An 8662-nucleotide genomic window follows, 5' to 3' on the forward strand; every position below is an offset into this window, starting at 1 on the left:
ATATTTAATAAAATCTGAGTACTAAAAGCGGTATCAGTATTTCCCCTACCATTGTTTGTGCCCCCCCCCCCCAACAGAACCCCGCGCCCCCCTCTGATTTTTATTTATTTAATATTCACAACTCACTTTCCACATTGAACAGGTGCTCTTTTATTAAACAAACTAAACGCTTATGTTATTTATCAAATGCATGTGCACGTTTCTGTGTCTACTGCACAGGTGTCAAACTCAAGGCCACAATTATATCCGGCCTGCGAGAAAATATCATTTTTCTATCACAACTGGCCCGCCGGTTTTGGTAATTAAATCAATGCATGGCACAACCACGGGAAAATACATAATTGAGGAAGTATCTAAAGGTGTGAATGAAATGAAACTGCCCCGGAACAAACTGACGGGACTGACGACAGCCTGCGATGTGGTGAAAAGAGCGGATTAGTGCAGGATGCGGGAGAAGATGCAGCGGCAGAACTGTGCAGGTGAGCTGACGGTGTATCACCGCATCATACACCAGGAAGCGCTGTGTTGTAAAGCTCTGGAGATGGAACATGTAATAAGCACCGTAACACAGACAGCACAATTTATAAGAGTCAATGTAAGCTTTTTCCTGAGGAGATACATTCTGAACATGGCGGTGCGATGGCTCAGTCGAGGGAAAGTGCTGAATAGATTTTTCGAGTTGCGTGAGGAAATCTGCAGGAAGCAAAGGGAAACACATCACAGATCTCTGGGACGAAAAGTGTGGATGTGAGCTGGCCTGTTTGTGCGACATAACGAAGCATCTCACTGTTAAACTTGCAGCTTCAGGGCCGTGTGATCACAGACATGTATGATGCAGTGACAGCATTCCAAGCCGAGCTGCCTGTGGAAGACTCTGATGCATTAAGGAAACTTTGGTCACTACGTGTTTCCAAACACTGACAACCATCTCCACCGCTGTGTTCCCGACTGCGCATGAACTGCTCAGCAATCTGTTTGCAGTTGACGTGGAAACAGCACATGTGAACATCCAAATGGAGCTGATTGACCTCCAGTGTAACGACACACTCAAGGCAAAGTGTGACTCTGTGGGCGCTGCAGTTTCCAAGCTTCACCCCCGAAACGATGCCTTAATTTTGGCCCTCTCTGTGATTGAGTTTGACACCCCTGGTCTATTGCTTGCTTTGCGCAGTTTCTCCTCAGCTGTTTCGCGAAGGGCAGGGCTCTGCCCCCTACACACACACACACACACACACACACACTCACACACACACACGCACACTCACACACACACAAACACGTGCGCACACAGTTACAGTCAGAGACAGAGCTGCTAAATGTTTTACTTTAAAATGACACAGTATAATTATTTATTACTTGTTAAAATGTCAGCTCAAAATTGTCTGCGAGCCATATCGCGTCATCGAAAGAGCCATATATGGCTCGCGAGCCATATCGCGTCAGCGAAAGAGCCATAGGTTCCCGATCCCTGCTCTAACGTATTCACGTACTGTATTCACGTAGGTATTTACGTACTATATTTACGTAGGTAAGTATTCACGTACATATTCCGTATTCACGTATGTCTAACGTAACTTATGTGTAACGTCTGCATAACTTGAAGACACATGTCGGGTAGGTAATTTTGAACATGCTCAAAACATCAGCGTAACACAGTGAGCTCTTAACGAATACTACTTATACCTTACCTTATATCAACGTAAACCAGCGTGTTGCCGATATTTTGTATACGCCATATTTTTCTATACGTTATGCATTCGTTGGGCATTCGTCTGATACATTTTGTATTAGGAAGTGATGCGCTATAAATAGGTTAGACATGCGTATCTGTATATGTTCCCTTTTCCGATCTGATGAAAAGTTGGACGTATTTGGACAAATATTCATATACGCCAGCATACGTTTCTGTCATACAGATATGTCAGATACTTTTAAAAGTAAGGCTTTCTGATTACATTTCTACAAGTAATCTAACATACAGCCAACTCACAACAACCTTGTGGGACATTTAAGTAAACATTCTTTAAAATTATGCATTCAATCATATGCATGTACAAAATTACAAGTAAACCTTGCAGTCAAGCAGAACACATATGCAGCCTTTTTCACAGACCTAAATGTGACGCATCAATGTCGGTGGGCTATTTAGTCATATAGATTGACCTTTTTCCAGACACCCATAATCTTTTATTTGAAGCAAGTTCATTCATTTTTCTGCAGCTACAACCGGGCCGGATCAAAATTTATGGGGGGGGGGCGCATTTGGCCCACGGTCCTTGAGTTTAACACATGTGCTGTAGGGGGTTGGGCGATATGTTAAAATGTTCCACCTTGCCCCCTTGAAGCTAAACAACCGCCAATCGCCAATATAATATGTGTGCCAGAATAATAATAAAATGACAAAAATCAACCCAATAAATCCAGCAGGTGTTTTATTGCGCCTGTACATGGACATTTTTGAATTCTGAAAAAAAAATGTTTTTAATATATTTTTGGAAAGCTTAGAATCTCGTCTATTTTAATATGGCGATGAAAATCACAACAGCGGTACAATCATCTCCTCAAACTAGCAAGTACACTTGTATCATAATCATAACTTTGAGCCCACTTACCTATAAAGCCTCATAAATATCCTCTTTTCAGCAATATTTTGAAAAAAACGCTCCTAAGGCATTGCCAGAGTTTCACACGTTCGTTTCCGGTAAAAAGATATCCACTGTGAACATCGTCACATCAATAAAAGTGTTGCAATCTGTGAAATCAGCTGATCGATTTTTGCATTGTGTGATCATAAACAGTCATAACGAATGCACACTTCATTTGAGCCAATTGGAGCTTCGATGGGTTTTTTACAACCTTCATGAGCCAATGAGTGTCAACTTGAACTTGAAAGTGCCCACCCACTTCTTTTGTTACAGACAAAGCTCAGCATCCTGGTGGCGTGCGCATTGTATAGAAAACGAGCGCCTCTTTCGTTAGATGCGTCACTTCCCTTGGTTTGTTTTTTCAAAATAAATGTATTTCCAAAATAATATTTATTATTTATTGTACAGAAACAAATACAAACAATACATACAAATATTAGAAAAAAATGTCTTTATACTTCACTTACTCTGTGTGATTATTACTAACAGGGAATATGGGTATATAATAGTTATTTATAAATAGATAAAAATAACATTAATTAATAAATATTATAATATGTACAATACATGTACATATTGCACAGTTGGTGTACGCCTGGTGTTACTCTTAGATAAACCTGTCTAATAAATTAAGTTTTTAACCTTTTTATCTGAAATTTGGTGGTGAACTTGATAACACTTGGTTCTATGTTTCTATTGTGTGTTTCAGCTCGGGACTACCAGCTATACCCATCTTCAGACATCTTTTTCAACAAAGATATTCTGGCGGAGTGTATTTTCTTCAAATTCAGTATATTCAGAGCACTATTACTCAGTGCCAGAAGTACTTGGAGTGATTCTTCACTGTTTTGCAAGAACAATAAGAGAGATATCTTTTGAATGAGACCAAAATCATGCAGCTGGTGCAAACGGTTGAAGAGCAACTTTCAATTTACCACCTTCTAAGAGGTAAAACAATCCGATGATGCACTCGCCGATAGCCAATATATTCGTCCAAAAGCCCAACCCTGCTGCCTCTCCGCATATCAAAAATGCCAAGAGTTGAGATCCATCCACAGTGAAATGTAAATCCAAGGTTGTAATATGACCCTTTTTGGATCCATAAATATGTCACATTACATTTTGGTGGACATAAATAAAATAAATAAAAAAGACAAAGCGGGTTTGTCCCTGTCAACCAGGGGTGTACTTGTTTGCCTCAATGAACTCTCAGACTGTATTAGAAATATTGGACACAAGCCAGTGTGACACACGCAAGGTTGTGTTTGATGGATGATCACAACATCTGTTTGCATGCATTTAGTTTTGTCTGTGAGTGTGTAGAGGGTGTGTGAGATTACACACATTATTCAGTCTCTTCTCAATGCAAAAAGAAAAAAACTCCACATTTGTAAGCCACTGTGGGTTCATTATTGACTTTAATCCTGTTATAAATATAAAAAAACCAGCCTAGATCAATCGTCGTGTGGTTGCTTTTTTATTTCTCACTTTAAGTCCCAATCATCAGTAACCACACATTGTATGTCACGGAATACTTGGCTTTAACATGTCCTGCTTAACAGTCCAACACCATTACACATTTTTTACACCCTCAGATTCTCTTTCTCAAACCAGTTTCCCTTTTTCATCAATTACAAGGTGCCAAAGCAGCAGCAGCAGGGAGGTATCGGCTATTGGCCGCTGAGCCTCTAACCTGTCACTCTCAGCACTGATGTCCTATAAATGAGAATTAAGACGGGGATTTTTTACCTATAGGAGATTATGGAGAGAGGCAGGAGCCATCACTCTCCCACCTTGGGTGTTCTTCACTGAGAAAGACAGCAACTGTCACAACATCCCTGCCTCAAGCTGCACTGCTCCTCAGCCTGATAAGCGGCTGTTTGATGTGCTTACTTCAGACTATAGCAGGTATTTTAATGCAGACATTCTGGCTGTTTCAGACGGCAGGTTTAGGAAAACATTTCATGCTTTAATAAATGCCCATTTTTAAATTACAGTACATATATTCTGTAAAAGCCATGTGTGTAATTGTAGTGATCATGCAGCCATTGGAAGATAAATATGGTCCATACAGTATATCTCAAAAGTGAGTACACCCTTTAGATTTTTGCAAATATTCTGTTATATCCTTTCAGGGGATAACATTATCCTACTGAAACTTTGATATAACTTAAAGTAGTCAGTGTGCTGCTTGAATAACAGTATAGATTTATTGTCCTTTGAAAATTACTCAGTACACAGCTGTTAATGTCTAAACAGCTGGCAACAAAAGTGAGTACACCCCATAGTGAACATGTCTAAATTGTGCCCAATGATGTTGTTTTCCCGCCCTGGTGTCATGTGACTCGTTAGTGTTACAAGGATTCAGGTGTAAATGATAAGCAGGGCTGTTAAATTTGGTGTTTTGGGCACAATTCTCTCTGAATGCTGGACAACATGGCACCTCATGGCAAGGAACTCTCTGAGCGGCTGAAAAAAAGGATTATTGCGCTTCACAAAGATGGCCTTGGCTATAAGAAGATTGCCAACACCATGAAAATGAGTTGCAGCACAGTGGCTAAGATCATACAGCGGTTTTCCAGGACAGGTTCCACTCGGAACAGGCCTCGCCAGGGTCGACCAAAGAAGTTGAGTCCACGTGCTCAGCGTCATATCCAGAGGTTGGTTTCCAAAAATAGACGTGCGAGTGCTTCCAGCATTGCTGCAGAGGTTGCAGAAGTGGGATGTCAGCCTGTCAGTGCCCAGACCATACGCCGCACACTGCATCAAATCGGTTTGTATGGCGGTCACCCCAGACAGAAGCCCCTTCTGAAACCGATGCATAAGAAAGCCCGCAAACAGTTTGCTGAAGACAATGAATCCAAGAACATGAGTTACTGGAACCATGTCCTGTGGTCTGATGAGACCAAAATAAACCTGTTTGGGTCAGATGGTGTCCGGCGTGTGTGGCGGCACCCTGGTGAGGAGTACCAAGACAAATGTGTTTTGCCTACAGTCAAGCATGGTGGTGGCAGCATCATGGTCTGGGGCTGCATGAGTGCTGCCGGCACTGGGGAGCTGCATTTCATTGAGGGACACATGAATTCCAATATATACTGTGACATCCTGCAGCAGAGCATGATCCCCTCTCTTCGGAAACTGGGCCGTAGGGCAGTTTTCCAACATGATAATGACCCTAAACACACCTCCAAGATGACAACGGCCTTGCTGAAGAAGCTGAAGGTTAAGGTGATGGACTGGCCAAGTATGTCTCCAGACCTAAACCCAATTGAGCACATGTGGGGCATCCTCAAGAGGAAGGTGGAGGAGTGCAAGGTGTCCAACATCCGTGCGCTCCGTGATGTCGTCGTGGAGGAGTGGAAGAAGATTCCAGAAGCAACCTGTGCAGCTCTGGTGAATTCCATGCCCAGGAGGGTTAAAGCAGTGCTAGATAACAATGGTGGTCACACAAAATATTGACACTTTGGGCACAATTTAGACATGTTCACTATGGGGTGTACTCACTTTTGTTGCCAGCTGTTTAGACATTAACAGCTGTGTACTGAGTAATTTTCAAAGGACAATAAATCTATACTGTTATTCAAGCAGCACACTGACTACTTTAAGTTATATCAAAGTTTCAGTAGGATAATGTTATCCCCTGAAAGGATATAACAGAATATTTGCAAAAATCTAAAGGGTGTACTCACTTTTGAGATATACTGTATATAAGGTTTTTCTTTGCTATAAGCAGTTTTGGGGTTTTATTTTATTTTGAAATTTGCAACATTAACAACAATAACAATAATTTATTTATAGAGAATTTATCAAAACAAAATATCAAAGAAAACTAAAGAAATAACAAGGAAATAACAGGAATAAAAGAAGGAAAATTCTTAGATACAAGCAAGTCTGGTAAAATATCTTTAAAAAAATCTTTATTATCTGGAATAACTGCCAGGTACCGTGTAGTTATGGTTACAGTATGTTTGTGCTGGGTAACTAAAACATTTAGTCAAATTCAAGGAAAGATTGCCTCCTGCATGAAAGTCAATGCATAAAAGTTACATGCACTACATGCCCATCCAACCCAATCTCCACATTCTGCCTCATTACATAAAGTCACAGAAAGGAGTTTTCATACAATGCAAAATCATCCAACATAGACTTGATTTCTAGGGATACGAGGCTGCTATCCCTATTTTGAATGGTCATATAGGTCATTTTAGAATCCAATGAAAAACAACCAAAAGGAGTTGTTGGACCTGCCAGAAGGGCCCTTCCTAACGATCTCTAAAAAGTTTTTAAAAATCCACTCTAAGATGCAGTGGTAACCAGTGTAAAGATGCTATCTAGGTTCCAGTTGCTGCATCATTTTAAACAGAAGGCAGGGAAGAAATGTTGGGCTAATAAACCGAGTAACAGTAGCCTGAACAGGAAGTGATTAAAGCTTCGATGAAAATAATAGCTGTAAAAAAATGAAATGAAAAAATAATTGGACAACAGAATTTATGTGAGAATGAGAGCAGAACATTCTGTGCCCAGTATTACTGAGAGTGCATATTTATTTATTTATTTTTGATATAAGTCACTCCTTAGCTAGGACTCCTTGCTCAAGTAAAGAGGTAATTGAGAGTATTCTCAGAATGATTGTGAATTTGGCCCCATGTGAAATAAATGAAGTATATCACAGAACCTATTCAGTCCTTGTGATCTCTGCCATTAAACCACAAATACACAGCCAGATCCGTCACGTTACCATCTTTAAATGGTGGTGAACGCTGATCGCTTCCATTTTTCCCCCTTTAATTATTGGGTTTCTTTTAGGAAGTTTTTCCTTGTGCGATGCGAGAGTCGAAGGACAGAGGGTGTCGTAACCTGTACAGTCTGCAAAGCACACTGAGACAAATGTATAATTTGTGATATTGGGCTATACAAATACATTTGATTTGATTTGATTTGATTTGAACAGACAGCCAGACTGGTTTAGAAATCCTCAACCATGCCATGAAGTAATTACTTGTGAAATGTAGACCTGCCTCCAGAGGCATCACAGCCACAGTGTACTCATGCATTTGGAGAAACCTGACACTCTAAGAGTTGCGGTTGTTTTACGGTGTGCAGGGAGAGAGGATATTTCTTGTCTCAAAGCCTTTGACAGTAAAATGCTACACCTCTCTCGGCTGCTTTCTGCGTCTCGCTCCTTTTGTGTCCTCCACTATATTTTCCCACCCAGAACACTTGGTTGGATGGGTGTAGTCTAGATGAGGAGTGGGCGAACAGCGAATGCCTGCCTAGCTGGGGAAAGACTTTGCCAGCCATGCAGCCTCGAGCTGTCCACCCACTCTGCAGCTCCTGTCCCTCTGTTATTCGCCTGCAGCCGCAGCCTCCTTTAGCCACCGCTCAGAAGCTATCAGTCTCAGGTGTAAAATCTGATTTCCATACAACCTATTCGGACTTATCTGCATGCAATGTCTATCCACATCAGTTATATGTGCATTTAAATTGGGCAGCGTCCTTGTTAATAAAGGATTATTATCTTTTCCTTCATTTGTCTTGCCTCAGGTTGATGAAATGTCAAAAGCTGTACTTATTAGTTGTGCAAATGTTCAGTGGAATCCCACTTCTCGTTAAGAGTAAATATTTTAAGCCGAAGGCTGCTTAGAAATAACTCCAAATGCTTGATATAACATGTTGGGATGCTTGTGATGAAACCTATCTAACTTAAGGATTAATCTTTTTAGCAGGGAAAAACTGTTTTTAATGAGGAGTTCTGGCTAAAGGAGAGAAAAAGAGCTTCATGAGGAACAGACAGCGTTGATGTGATGAGGTGTGACACGCAGGGCATCGCTCCATCCCTTTGTTGGAACGTGCCCGGACGCGCCACGGAGAGTTCTTTCGGTTTAATTTCAGCTGCATGTTAACATGTAAATTACTGCAGTGTCCACACAGGCCTTGGCTCAAACAAGAAGTGCCTCGCTAAATGAGGCAGCTTGAAAAGAAGCAACAAGTTAATTATCTTCCCCACTAAAGGGATA

The sequence above is a fragment of the Cottoperca gobio genome, chromosome 19 (genome assembly GCF_900634415.1).
Source record: "Cottoperca gobio chromosome 19, fCotGob3.1, whole genome shotgun sequence".
Classification (NCBI taxonomy): domain Eukaryota; kingdom Metazoa; phylum Chordata; class Actinopteri; order Perciformes; family Bovichtidae; genus Cottoperca; species Cottoperca gobio.